Consider the following 14,342-nt stretch of genomic DNA (forward strand, 5'->3'; position numbering starts at 1 on the left):
ACACAATCCTCTGATATCTACACTTCAGCCAACTGCAAATCCACTGAACTGTCCAGGGATTAAGTCCAATCTTCACTAATTTATCTATCAGATATTTATGTGGAACCATATCAAAGGCTTTGCTGAAGTCCAGATAGGCAATATCCACCGCACCACCTTCATCCAACACCTTTGTGGCATAGTCAAAGAAATCAATGAGATTAGTCTGACATGATTTGCCCTCAGTAACTGATGTCAAGCTAACTGGCCTGTAGTTACTAGCTTCTTCTCTACTGCCCTTCTTGTGGATAGGCACAACACTGGCCATTCTCCAATCATCAGGAACATCTCCTGTTAAAAGGATTGGTTAAACAAATCAGTCAGGGGGGCAGCAATCACATATCTGAGTTCTTTAAGAACTCTGGGGCGGATGCCATCAGGACCTATTGCCTTATTTGTCTTTAATTGTTCAAGTTTTTCTAAGACATCAGCCTCTGAGATCACTGGAGCTGAATCCCTACAGCTGGAAGCAATGCTATATCCACCCATAGTATTATATTGTAAGCTGCCTTCTGAGAAAACTGAACAGAAGTAGCTATTCAAATGGTCAGCGACCTCCTTATTCCCATCAATATATGTATTATCTCTAGTACTAAGCTTTGTGATGCTGTTGTTTTTCTTCTTCCTGTCACTAATATATCTGAAAAAGGTTTTATTCCCCTTCTTCACAGATTTGGCAATTTCTTCCTCTTTTGAGGCTTTAGCAGCATATATTATCTGTTTCGCATCCTTCCGTCTCATTTTATATACCTCTCTGTCAGCTATACTTCCAGACTCCTTATATCTCCTATAGGCAGACTTTTTTTCATTGACTATAGCCCTTACATCATTACTAAACCATAGCAGTTTCTTCTTCCTTTTACTTTTAGTTATTTGCCTTACATACAGTCAAGTGGCTTTTAAGATGGCATTCTTTAATACAGTCCACTGGGCACTTGCTCCTGCCAATTTATCCCTGCTCTTTAATTCATTATTTAAATACTCCCTCTGTAACTTATTAGCTAGATCTGAAGAAGAAAGACAAAAAGATATTCAGGAAACACAAAGGCAAAAACATCACTTCTGTTGCTATCTCCTTGAATCCATCATACAATCTGCCAAAATGAATTCTTTAAAAAACTGCCGTTTTTTCATATCCCTCTGTTTCCCTTCCAAATTCAAATAATTGCCTAGTAGTAGAAGCTCCATTTGAATATATTTTAATAGTGGCTGCCATACACTTACATAGTTTTAGACCTACATAAGAAAACACCTCACTAGCTGCTATGCACTGTTTGAAAATATATATTTAAGATTTAAATAGTTTAACAGGACAGTTATTAATATTAAATTATATAACTATTTATTATTAAATTAAATGACATTATTAGTATTATTTATTTATTTATTATTTAGATTTGTATGCCGCCCCTCTCCGCAGGCTCGGGGCGGCTCACAACAAGTGAAAACAGTTTACAACAAATCTAAATTACAGTTTAAAAATATTTTTAAAAACTCCATTTTCTAAACAAACATACATACAGACGTCCCATTCACAAATTGTATATGCCCGGGGGAGATGTCTCAGTTCCCCCATGCCTGACGACAAAGATGGGTCTTAATAGATAAAACTATCGTGGATAAGTTAGGAAATCATAACGAGAAATAATATACAATAAATCTAATAAATTATAATCACCTTCATTGTAAGCAGCTAACCAAAATACTGTACAGTTAAGTAACACATCGACATTTTTGTAATCGCCGGAAGAGTTAAAACTCTTACTATGAAAATATGCTTTTTTCCTTGTTATATAAAAAGGTAGGAAAGTATGATGATGCTGATGATAACCAACGCTAGTGGAGAACGGTGTTGATCTTACCTGACACGCTTCTGCTCGGTGAGCTGAGAGAGAATCCAAGGAATGGGTTAACTCTCCTTCCTCTGCTTGGAATCTGAATCAATCAAGTATTTGATCCCGCCTCCTCTGCCTGAGCATGCCCAGTTTAGACGAAGTTGTAGTGATTCACTTGAAATTTTTCTCAGTGCTGATTCTGATCACTCCTGGACTTGGGACCAGATGGTCGCCAAGGTGGAGTGGGATTCTCTCTCAGCACATCAAGAAGGAGCACGTCAGGTAAGACCAATACCCTTTCTGTAGTGTGCTGAATTGAGAAGCCAAGGAATGGGACATACCAAAGCCAGCTGTCCTAAGAGTGGGTAGTGGTCTGGTCCTGAGTCTCCTATACGCACTTTTTGAAGTATTTGTCTTCCAAAAACCACTTCTGGTGGGGTGAAGACATCTGACTTGTCGTGCCATATGAATGGGAATGGGGAAGACCATGTCCCCTGAGGCCAACATTTTGCTTTCCATGGATGAAAAGGTTGAGCGTGAACTTTGAAATGTCTACAATTCCTTTACTGCTTTGTTGCCATGAAATTATCCTGATCAATGATTTTTTGGGAGCCACAACAGCAATCTGACGCCCCTGTTCAGCCATTATGTGTGTTAAGGCCTTTGATGACCCAAGACCAGTTGCTGTCGGAGTAAATACGGCTTCAGGAATCAGCTTCATCTTCTTTGTTTGTGGTTCTCACTGATTTTCAAATGCCTGGAAATTTTCTTGCGTATCAGCCAGGATATCATTGTCATCAAAACAAAGAGCTAGCTGGAAAAATTGCTCTCTAGCATATCTGGTGTTTCAGCCCAAATCATCTGTTGCTTTGACTTCATTGGCTGAGCTGGTGAAGCGCGGGAATTTCCAAATATTTCCTCTCCATTTGTTTTGCTCCCTTCTTTCATTCCTCTTCCTTCTCAGCCATGGAAAATCTCTTATCAATAGCATTTTGTAGCCTGCTGGCATCCTTTCCCTTAACATTTGAAGCTCTGAGAGGAAATCGCTCTGGCTACTTTTTTGAATGCTGCTCCTCTAATGGCCGATTTCGATCCTTTGAAGTCTTGTGAACAATTTGGGGTCTGGAGAGGGAGCTCCTGATCCACCCCACTCACTCCTGATGTTGTTGAACCCTCGTGGTCAGCCATCTTTGCCCTTTGTCTCTTTCACATTCCAAAGTAACCCTGCTACTGTGGCTTTATTTCTCTCTTTCAATTTCTCTGCCACTTAGAGTATGTCCAGCCTGATCTGGGCAGTGATTCTAGTCACACACACCCCTCCCCACTGTCTGAGCCTTTCTCCTTGAGGCTTCAACTCTGCCTGGAATCAGATATGTGGCTTTTCTGGGGCCCAGAAATTTTAGCTTTAATAATGCCTCTGAGATCGCTTCTGTGGCTATAGTCAAGGCTGCTGAACAGCTGTAGCCCAGCAAGCTATGTTTTTGCATCAGGGATTTAAAAATTGCTAACCCGGTAATCAGTAATGATTGCTGCGGCTATTTCGGAAGCCCGCTGGTCAGCTGTAGGACTAATTAAGTCAGGGGGCTTCCCAGAGGACTGGGAGAGTCTGCATAGTCATTTGCAAGTTGAGAAAGCTATTCACAATGTCGGGACTTACCGATCTGAAGAATCCAAGGAACTCTGCTCTTCTTTACCAGCACCACTTCCATACCTCTCATCTGCTGGAAATCTGAGTCAGAACTGGACATGCTCAGGCAGAAGAGGTGGGACCAAAGATCTGATTGACTCAGACTCCAAGCAAAGGAAGCACACTGGAGAACCACAAAATAGGGTTGAGAATCCATTTCTTGGATTCTCAACTCAGCACACTGGAGAACCACAAAATAGGGTTATCTTTGACCAATGGAATTTGAAATAGGTCTTCTCTGCTGGCATGAGTGCAGCAAGCTTATCCTAGCAGGATGAAACTGTTCACGAGGTAGCCTGGACTTCTGCCATTAACAGCTTTACAGGTCATAATCAACACCTTGAACTGTCTTCAGAAACAGACTAGTAGTCAGTGAACTTCATTAAGCAGAAATGTAATATAGGCTATCCTGGGGTCCCAAACATTTTTCTCTGTACTTTGCACTAGTTGAAGTTTTCAAATGGACTTCATGTGTAGCCTCATGTAGAGAACATTGCAATAAGTCAGGGCAGAGAAAGTATTACATGTGTGGAGATTTATTTTGCTCAAATAAATATCAGTTCCTGGGAGGAAAGTCATTTTTTATCAATTACCACATTTTTATAACAGCTTTAACACTGTTAGAAAAGAGGGTATTTGAAAATTAGATATTGTTACCATGTAGCAATAAATTCTGCATACAAAACCTTATCCGATGGAGAAAAAGCAATATACAGCATATATTATGGCACCCAAAGAAATATAATACTTTTACCATGTTTTTAAATCTTGTCTCAATTAAAATTCTTTATATGGAAAAGATTATCAAGAGTGGGGGTGCAATATAAATAGCCTAATTCTTTACAGATCCTTTGAACTAAAATTCCATAAGGTATTGTCACCACATACAATAGTTCCAGCTTCAAAAAGGCTATAATTCAATATACACATAAAATACCAGACTATCTCTCCTTAGAATAGGATTCCTCCTCACCTTTATGTACAGCGCAGTTGATTCTTTCAACACTGAAAATTTACAGACACATATAGAAGAATGACTCAAGCAAAGATAGCAAAATAGAGAACAGTGACATCAGAACAATGAATCTTTTCAAAAATAACATTAAAATGTAAGCTAAACACAAAAACAGAAAGATCAAAATTCTTCAATATTCATAGAAGCTATATAAAATCTTAAGAACAAAAGCTCAGCAAGACTGTGTACCAGAGAATGGGGAAAGTTCCAAGAAATCTAAGAAGATGCCAGTTTTGTAAATTAATAAATAGATTAAAGAAATCATAAATCATAAAAGGTAAGAATGTTTTCCCAAATTATGGAACTGTTGCTTAAATAAATCAAACAAGCAGTACAAACTGGAAACACAAATTAGATAACACAGAAAATAACTGAGTATATTGCTATAAAAATTAAAATAGTGGTACCTCTACCTATGAACGCCTCTACTTACAAACTTTTCAGATAAGAACCGGGTTTTCAAGATTTTTTTGCCTCTTCTCAAGAACCATTTTCCACTTACAAACCCAAACCTACAAAACTGTAACCAGAAAAGGCAAGGAGAAGCCTCTGTGGGGCCTCTCTAGGAATCTCCTGGGAGGAAACAGGGCCTCTACTCTTCCTGTAGTTTCCCCAATTGCATGCATTATTTGCTTTTACATTGATTCCTATGGGAAAAATTGCTTCTTCTTACAAACTTTTCTACTTAAGAACTTGGCCATGGAACGAATTAAGTTCATCAGTAGAGGTACCACTGTAATTTTAAAGGAATAAGTATCAGAAGTAGGAATTTGGTGAGAGTTCCTATCATTACATAGCTAAGAGAAAAGATGAATAGATATCACACATGAACAAGTTTGTGCCCCCAATCCCCCAAAACCTGCATGAAAAAACTAAGTCTGGTAAAAATAAGAAACGGCAGAAACCAGAAGGCATCCAGCCAGCAATAGTTCTAAAAGAAGTAAAATGTAAAATTATATTTTAAGCAAAATATTCTTATCTTAGAAAACATTCTCTATATTGACACATTGCAAAGAAATCAGAGCTACATGTTCTGATAATAACAGGAGTTGTTTATCAATTGAAAAATCAGCTTTGCATCTACAAACCAAAGCTTCTACCTCACCACCAAAAAAATAGTGTAACTGCACATATAGCTATGAAAAGGATGAGCGATTATATATTTTAGATTTTTGACATTGTTAGCAAATATTAGCAGGCATAATGGAAAGGATGAATTAACAAAACAGACAGATCTCACAATAAAATCAACAATGATGAAGTTTTGCAGTTACAAGTTAAAAAGTGGGGACCTGTTCTGCAATTGATCTTTTTAGTACATCAGTCTCTAAATCATGATCAAATCTATATATTAACATTATACATAGTTTATTTTAGAGAGCCAACTTTGTGTAGTAGTGGATGAATAAGGCTAGAAAGCCTAGAAAGGAAGCAAAGGCAAACCACTTCTGAAAAATCTTGCCGAAACTGCAGGAATTTGTCCAAGAATCGGACATGATTAAACAGAAAAGATTAAGATTTTATTTATGAATTTTAGTATGTTATTATATTTTATGTTGGCTGATAGATTATTTTCCCACAGACTTGGTAGTAGCCATATTAGTGTTGGATATTTTGTTCTTAAAGAGTTACCTGCCTTAGTATCTTGCCAAAGAGAAGTCTGTATTCTTCAAAGAGGTAGCAAATGGAGTAGATACTCTCTGATATGTTTATAGAAGAAAGATTGTGGAATATGCATCATATTCTACGCAACCTAGAGATCATATCATGAAACAAAGAAAAAGTCATTGAGGGATAGTATAAAATAAGCTATTTAGTAGAACAAAGCAAGTAAATACATTCAGTGAATAATGTTTCATTTTATCAGGATCACCACAAATACATATAATACCAATACATTTAATTTAAAAGCATTAAAAATAAAATATATTTAATCCAGGCATATCAAATGTGCAACAGTTCCAACAGTTCAAAGGTCTGGTTTAAGACACATTTACCCAATATGCTGCCAAAAAGACATGCCCAAAATAATAATTATTTTTAAAATGTATTTCCAGATTGCAGAAATGGATGAAAAATGCACCTTATTAATGAAAGTTTTGAGATAACTGCTACTAAATACAAAGTCTGATTTATTGGTTTTCATCTATAATTCTATTTACTTTTTAGTTCCAGATTCTTTTTTTAGTTATATTGTACTATATTTTACCATAATTTGTCTAATATATTCAGGTAAAATATAGGTGAAATAAAAGCTATGAATTAATTACTATTTTTAAAACAATGTTTTGTTTGCTTTCTGAACCTAATTAATTAATTTTTATTGTCTTTTAAAAAGAAATTGGAATTGTGAAACAGTCAGACTGGTATAACTTTGATCCAAAGAAGTTGTTCTTTGCAGATTTTAGATAATTATACTGTATAGCATTTGCTAACATTTAGATGTAATAACAAGACAGCGTTCTAAGAAAATAATCACTCACATACACTTCAAAAGAAATACAACTACAAAATCAGATTCAAATTTTTTACAAAATTATTTTGCTTTGTCTACTGAAAAACTTTTATCCATCAAAAATGAAAATTAACTGAAGTTTAGAAAATATTTTATATTACTGTATAAAAGTAAAGAATAGTATGTAAACAAAAATGTAAAGATAAAAATTTATGTTAAAAAAATAACTCCTTACATACTAGTCATTTGGCTGCATCCAAAAAGGGAGTCTTTTCTGGGACCCTGTCTATGGAACACCAGTCTTCCAGATAATAGTTGCCTCAACCCTACTAGCTTTTCTTAGGCCTTGAATACTTTGATAACTGACCTAAGAACTTAGATGTGCGGTTGAGTTTATATTGTAGTTATGTTTTGTGTGATTTTTATTATCTTAGCTGCTGTTTAGGTTAGAAATTATTTATAAAGATTTTATCTTGTTTTCTTCACTGTTAGTAGTCAAATGCTATATTTAAGGGGGATAGACATAAAAACTGAATATAGAATTTTTCAACATGGATTAGTTGCATTAATATTAATGATCATTACATTAATAACTTTTATTCTTTTTAAAATAGAGTATAAGTCGTTCTGCAAAATCAAAAATTCTAATATGGTTTAAACATTGATATTTCATATATCTACTGAACTTTAAATTACATCATCGATCACCAATATCTTTAACTGTGGGGTGATAGATCTAGTAACTCCAACTAGCTGTAGAACACTTATTTAAACAAAGAGTGCAGCTCAAACTAGACATAAATATATCTATATAAACTCTGAAATTTCCATTTAGCACTGCATACAATAGATACAGAACAATTCATTCATCCATATATATTTTCAGAGGAAAATAGAACTTTTTAGAATGACAAAAATATTGTTCAGACTAACATATAGATACATCTAAAATTAGAGGTAAGCAACATGCAGACAAATAACAAATAATTCCAGATGATTAAAGCTAAAATATACTGCAAGAACTTCAAACAGTAATTCCAAACTCTACAGACAGACAGTAAAGAGGCAGATATTTTATTTATTATTTGTCACCAATTTTTCCATGGGGCAATTATTCTAGGCAGCATACAGCAATAAGACAGAGAAATGAAAAGTGTAAACATAAAAGTAGCAAAGTAATGATATAGAATAAACAATGAAAATGAAAACAATGTGAGTGATATGAAAATAAAAAATGGGCAGGTGGAAAACCAAGGAATGAGGGAGGAGATGGGGTTTGCTATCAAATCTAGTATAGTACTCCCCCATTGGGTTTTCCATTGGATCTCCAGATTAACCAACCAAGAAGGTCTTCAGAGTCTATAGGAGGGTTGGGAAGATCTCAGGAAGTAGGATGTTCCAAAGGGCAGGCACTACGGCAGAGAAGGCTCTCCTGGATCCTGGTAGCTGAGAATTCTTCCACTGAGATCTGAAATAGCTTCTCTCTACTGGCACAAATGGGGCAGGCTCGTGCTAGAGGGGCAAGATGTTTTATCAGATAGCCTGAATCTATGCTAATAAGGGCTTTAAAGGTCATAACCAACATCTTGAACTGTCTCCAAAGCCAGTACAACTATATTTCTCTCACCTCTAGAGAATGGGGAATATGCAATCTTGAGTCTCATTGCTGTTTCTATTGTTCATAATTTTCAAATGCATCACATTAAGCACTAGCATCATTCATACCATAAAAGCCCCAAGTAGCTACAAAATACCGAAGTTCTCCAAAATAAAATATAGATAAAATATTGATAACAAGTATATCTTCAAATCTATCCCTGGTGATACGAAGTTATTTTAGAAAAGACAATTCCTAAAACTCTGTAAAAGCTATGATTCTCAGTATAGTTATTTTCAAGTTTCAATTATGCATTCAGTGGTTGTAATTTAATTACTGAAAACAGATGTAGATGACTGCCTCTGTTATTTGCATTAACATTGTGCAAAACATTTGAAAGAAATGCTAGGAAATCTTCAAATATGATAAAGCATTTTTTAAAAAATTATCATTAAAACAGCTTTTTCTTTTGTAAGCCTTTTGTATCTGCTTTAAAACTTTGTTCCCAATTATCTCCTAATGCATGGAAAACCAACCATGGACAAGGAGATGATCCAAAGAAACCATTTTTTAAAACAAATTTGCAAGATATGCACATGCTCTAACAATTTGAAGAGAGCCGATTTCTTCATGCTCCTGAATATTGCATATTCTTCAGATGCTTTCAGGCCTATTTTCTTATATTATTTGTGCTAAATACTTTTTTCAGTAACACATTTGCACAACTCTTATCCTCAGCTATTTTACTTTAGATGAATTTAATTTTCCTTTAGGCTTGATTTAAAGTATTATCCCACCTCAAGCAATTGGTCTTAACTTTTCCAAATAGGCTATATAACAAGATAAAACCTATCTCTCCTCATACCAAAGCCTCCATTTGATTCAGTTCCCAATGCTATTTTTGCTTTGTTAAAGTCATGTGGTAAACCCTCGCGCATGAGATTAACAATATCCCCAACCAACAGAAGTAACATTCTGTAACTAGAAGGTCTGTAATACAAAATTTCTTCTTTAATTGATAATAGTTGAGGCATGTTTTCTTTCTCATTATGTAAAATGGAATAATTATTTGTCCATTTATAACAGGGGTCCCCAAACTTTTTACACAGGGGGCCAGTTTACTGTCCCTCAGACTGTTGGAGGGCCGGACTATAAAAAAAACCTATGAACAAATCCCTATGCACACTGCACATACCTTATTTAAAGTAAAAAACAAAATGGGAACAAATACAATATTTAAAATAAAGAAGTAATTAAATAATTAAGTAATAAAGTAATTTATACTTCTTTATTAACAAGTAAATTTAAACTTAAATCAACAAACTCCCTCCATTTCTCCTTCCTTCCCTCCCTCCCTCCTTCCTCTCCACTTGTCTCTTCCCTCTCTCTTTTCTTCCTTCTCTCTCATTTGTTTCATTTTCCTCTCCCTCGTTTCCTCTCCACCTTTTTTTCATTTTTCTCTTTTCTCTCTCTCTCTCACTCTTTCCATCTATCCCCCTTTCTCTCTTCCTCTCTATCTCTCCCTCTTTCTCTCTCTCTTTCTTTCTCTGTCCCTCTCTCCCTTTCTTTCTCTCTTTCTTTCTCTCACTCATTCTCTTTCTCTCTCCCTCTTTGTATCTCTCACTCTTTCTCTCTCTCCCTCTCTCTCTATCTCCTTCCTATCCTCCCCGCCCCTTGCCTTTGTACTGCCTCCTCGCTCAGCAGCAGACCGCAGTGAGTTGACAGGAGATTCGGGAGCTTATTATATCTATTGATAAAATCTCGTGGGCTGCCGCGGGCCGGATAAATTGCCTCAGCGGGCCGCATCTGGCCCCCGGGCCGTAGTTTGGGGACCACTGATTTATAATATCAAGCAGATCTGTTTTATGGAGAAATGAAAAATAAACAGCAATTAAGTTCAGGCAGAAATTTAAAACCCAGTAAAACCATTTAAAGTATGCTTATTCCAAAGGAGGTCTAATTTAAAAATAAAAGTGCCATTCTTGAAGAGGTAACTCTTGTATATATTGTATCAGTACTAAGTTGATAATGTGAAAAATGTTGGTTGGAACCACAATTTACATCCACTTCACAACAGTAACTTTAATTTTCGGCTGTAAAGGCGAATATCTTAAAAATGCTTTTTTTTCTTCTCCGCGATTCACTTAAAGTAGGAGTACAGACTGATCATGTGATCCCTCAATATTAGATCTTGCGGGCTAATTGCTTAGAGCCCGGATTACGCTAAAACCATAAGATTGGGAGAGCTATGAACTGCGCATCAAGTGAACCAAGAAGATAACAAAAGCACTAGGTATGCATATTTAATAGCAAGTCAAACAAAAGAGCAGTTAACAGAAAGTCCCGTCTCCCGAAAAGACCAAGAACTGGTCGGAAAATGCATTTACTTCAACACAGGAATAAATGCTACTTCGCCCCCCTTTTTTGGTCATCACCTGGGTAAAAGAAGTCAAATGTTGATTCAGCACCCGCTTTTCACAGCACTTCTCTATTGGCATAATCCTCACCATACCCAGCAATAATCCAGTTAAACTGGCTACTGTCTGACACTCTAAATACCTTTGAAACGGCTTCGAAATACAAGTCACCTTCCCTCAAGAGAAATCTTGGTTTGTTTTCAACCCTTTCTACCTAGCATTCGCACAAGAAAATGCAACAGGCAGGACAGAAGAAAGCGTGGCCCGTGCAGAAAAAGGAATGTGGGCAATGCCTATAGACAACAGACCGGTCACTATCCACGGGACTTGAGGTCATCACAACCAGGACGAAGAGACGCTAATTCCCAGCGCAAATCATTCGCCACTTCCTACGGACGCGGCTCTTGGCGAGACGCAAATGGAAAAACCTGTTCGGGCGTGCGCGCGCCTGGGCGGCCAGTTCTATTTACTCACCCTCCAGCCACGCGCTCGCTGAACCCGGTGCCTCGCCTACCCGCTCAGTTGCTGCTAAGCACGCCGGCGGGGCCCGGATGCACTTCAAACGAAGAAATAAATAAATAAAAATGCCCAACGGAAGTGAAAAAAGGGAGGCGAGAACACGGAGATCGAGAAAGGTGCACAATCCGGACTTCCGCTTTGGCCTTTTCCTTACCGCAAAGCGGAAGACCTGACCTCAGAAATTGGTGAAGAAATCGAGGGTTTTATTGGCCGCGTGACAACACGTGCCCAGGAAGCAATTTTAGGATGCTATTCTCAGGCGTCCCAGATTTTTTTTCGCAGTCGTATAAAATGCGACTTCGATACCTGCAAGGCTGAGGTTGAATGATGGAATGAGTCAGAGTTAAAGGGGGCATTGCGGCGGTTGAGACTTGCTTTAACTTTAACTTGCTGTAAATAAGAAATCGGGAACACGGAAGTGGGAGAAGAGAACCTAAATCTCCTAACAGCATAACTTTTAACTGACCATAGTGCGGTATTCCAAGGGTTTGCCATATCTGCATTTCTCTTGGTCCCGGAAAGAGAAAGAGCACCAATCGAGCGCCTAAGAAAAGACTGCCCTCAATCCCGAGCCTAGATACCAGTGCCCACTATCTTCTATCTGGAGACGCGGGTGCAAAGGGTCAAGAAATGCAACCGTGAAGCTGAACTGACGTTTTTTTTCTTGTTATTTTTTTTAACTCGGCCTCTGAGTCGCTTTTTCAAAACGCTGAGGATTTGAAGAATTCGTCATTTTTATCTCCATCCTCATCCCCGCTTAAAGAACCTGAGAGAATGACAATAGATGTCTTCGATGCATGAATGCTTCTGCCAGGTTGCCACCGTAGGCTGCTGCAGACCCAGCTATGTTTTATGCACAAATACAGCTTTCCCGTTTAGCAGATAAATAATTTGGGGTGGAAAACCCCCAAAGTATTTTAAAAATTCCTACTTTAAAAAAAGATTATACAGTATATTGCTCCACCTTGCTCACTACGTAAACAGCATAACCTACCCCAATTCACTATGAATACTGTAATGACCTGAAAGAAAAACTTAGTTGATTCCCAAGTATGTCAATCCTTTCAGTTAATTACCATTTAAGTAATCATGAATCTGCTGGTAAAGCCCCAAACTTCTAAGATTACATAACACTAAATAATAAACCAGAGCTTACATGCTGAAGTGACTGGCTTCACAAATCAAATTTGACTGTCAAAGCCAAATTAATCAAGAATTTAGCCATTACTCATTAACCCCAATTCTAATGCTCTTGTAGAAATGTGTTAAAACTATCTAGTCATTGAGATCCTGCGATATTAAAAAAAAACATGAAAATTCTATTGAAATAAAAAATGAAACTATCAGAATTGTTTTATATTACCAGAATGTTTAAATCAAATCTGAAAATTAAACTCATTTTCAATGTTTGATATCCATTTTATTGTCAATATTTTATTTCTTGCCTATCTGTATCTGAAGAAATCCAAGTATGCTAATTATAGTTTTGATCTATCATTTTTTCTATATATCTTCAAGTAATTTCCATCGCACACATCTTTTCAGTCAACATTTTTCTCAGATGTTATTTCTCGGCTTTCATTCTCATTTTGATGTCAATGTTTTGATTACATCACCAAATACTATTCCTTCTCTTGCTTTCTAATAGAAACCGATATAATTTAAAACAGGCAGGTGGTGAGAGCAGGTACACAATCTTTTTTGTTTTAAAAACATGGGACAAACTTAGATAGAGCAGGGGTTCTCAAACTTTTTAAACAGGGTCAATTCACAGTCCCTCAAGACTGTTGGTGGGCAGGACCAGCTGGGTGGGCATGGCTTTACAATGAACAAGTCTCTCTCTCTCTCTGTCTATCTCTCACTCTATCTTCTGGGGACAGGGGAGTCCGTCCCCCCCTCCAGGAGCATTCTGCAGGCAAAAATGGCCTATTTTGCATGCCATTTTCACCTGCCCCTCCTCCTGAAGCATTCTGCAGGCCAAAATTGTTGGCCTTACCTTCCATTTCCAACCTGTGGGGCTGGCAAAGGTAATTTCTGCACTCAGCCGAAGGGTGAGGGCTGGTGCGTGGGCAGGGAGATGTAGGGTGGTCTACTTCGTCTTGCGTGAGCCAGAATAATGGTTTCGGCAGGCCCTAGGCGGTGTGTAGTTTGAGGACCTTTGAGGTACAACTATATTTTTTTAAAATCTGCAAGTTAAAACCAGAAACTGGCCAAAGAAAACAGCAAAATCCAGGGCTCAAAAACATTCCTTCCATCTCCACAAAGGAGATGAAATTAACAATCATCCTGATTTAAGTACAGTGATCCCCCGGTTATTGCGTCCCCAACCATTGTGAACAGGGTAATTTGCGATTTTTGAACCCGGAAGTCAAAACACCATCTACGCATGCGTGCCCTTTTTTTCTATGGGCACGCATGCGTAGATGGGGCCCGGCAGATCAGCTGCTGGGCGGCTTCCCTGGGTCTTCCCCCTCTTGCTGGCGGGAGGGCGAGCAGCGGGCATCAGCAAGGAGTTTCCCCACCGCCCACGCAAACTCCTCGCTGCCGCCCGCCCTTCGCCCGCCCACGCCGTTCATTCTCGCCGCTTTCGAGCTGAGTCCTGAAGCGAATTCGCTCCAGGACTCAGCTCGAAAGTGCCGAGAGCCAGGGGGGACAAGCCGTTTGCTGGCGCTGGCTGTCGGCGCTTTTGAGCTGAGTCCTGAAGCGAATTCGCTCCAGGACTCAGCTCGAAAGCGCCGAGAGCCAGCGGGGACAAGCCGTTCGCTGGCGCTGGCTGTC

The 14,342-nt window shown here is 38.1% G+C and overlaps 1 protein-coding gene across 7 annotated transcripts in view; it reads right to left on the bottom strand.

Moving 5' to 3' along the window:
* The window catches only part of SLC20A2 (solute carrier family 20 member 2), a 123,341-nt gene extending 111,671 nt beyond the window's left edge, over nt 1-11,670 (bottom strand). The window contains exons 1-2 of one of the 7 annotated variants that reach the window (XR_011556776.1): nt 11,520-11,670; nt 6,213-6,329 (exon numbers count right to left, since the gene is read on the bottom strand). The gene's annotated coding sequence lies outside the window, so the exon portion shown is untranslated. Of the gene's footprint in view, nt 1-6,208; nt 6,330-11,063; nt 11,493-11,519 lie in introns of those variants that run through there. The other 6 variants (XM_070726969.1, XM_070726972.1, XM_070726970.1 and 3 more) reach the window with 6 other exon arrangements.
* Between the last annotated feature and the right edge of the window lie 2,672 nt (nt 11,671-14,342).

This window comes from Erythrolamprus reginae, chromosome Z (genome assembly GCF_031021105.1).
Source record: "Erythrolamprus reginae isolate rEryReg1 chromosome Z, rEryReg1.hap1, whole genome shotgun sequence".
Classification (NCBI taxonomy): domain Eukaryota; kingdom Metazoa; phylum Chordata; class Lepidosauria; order Squamata; family Dipsadidae; genus Erythrolamprus; species Erythrolamprus reginae.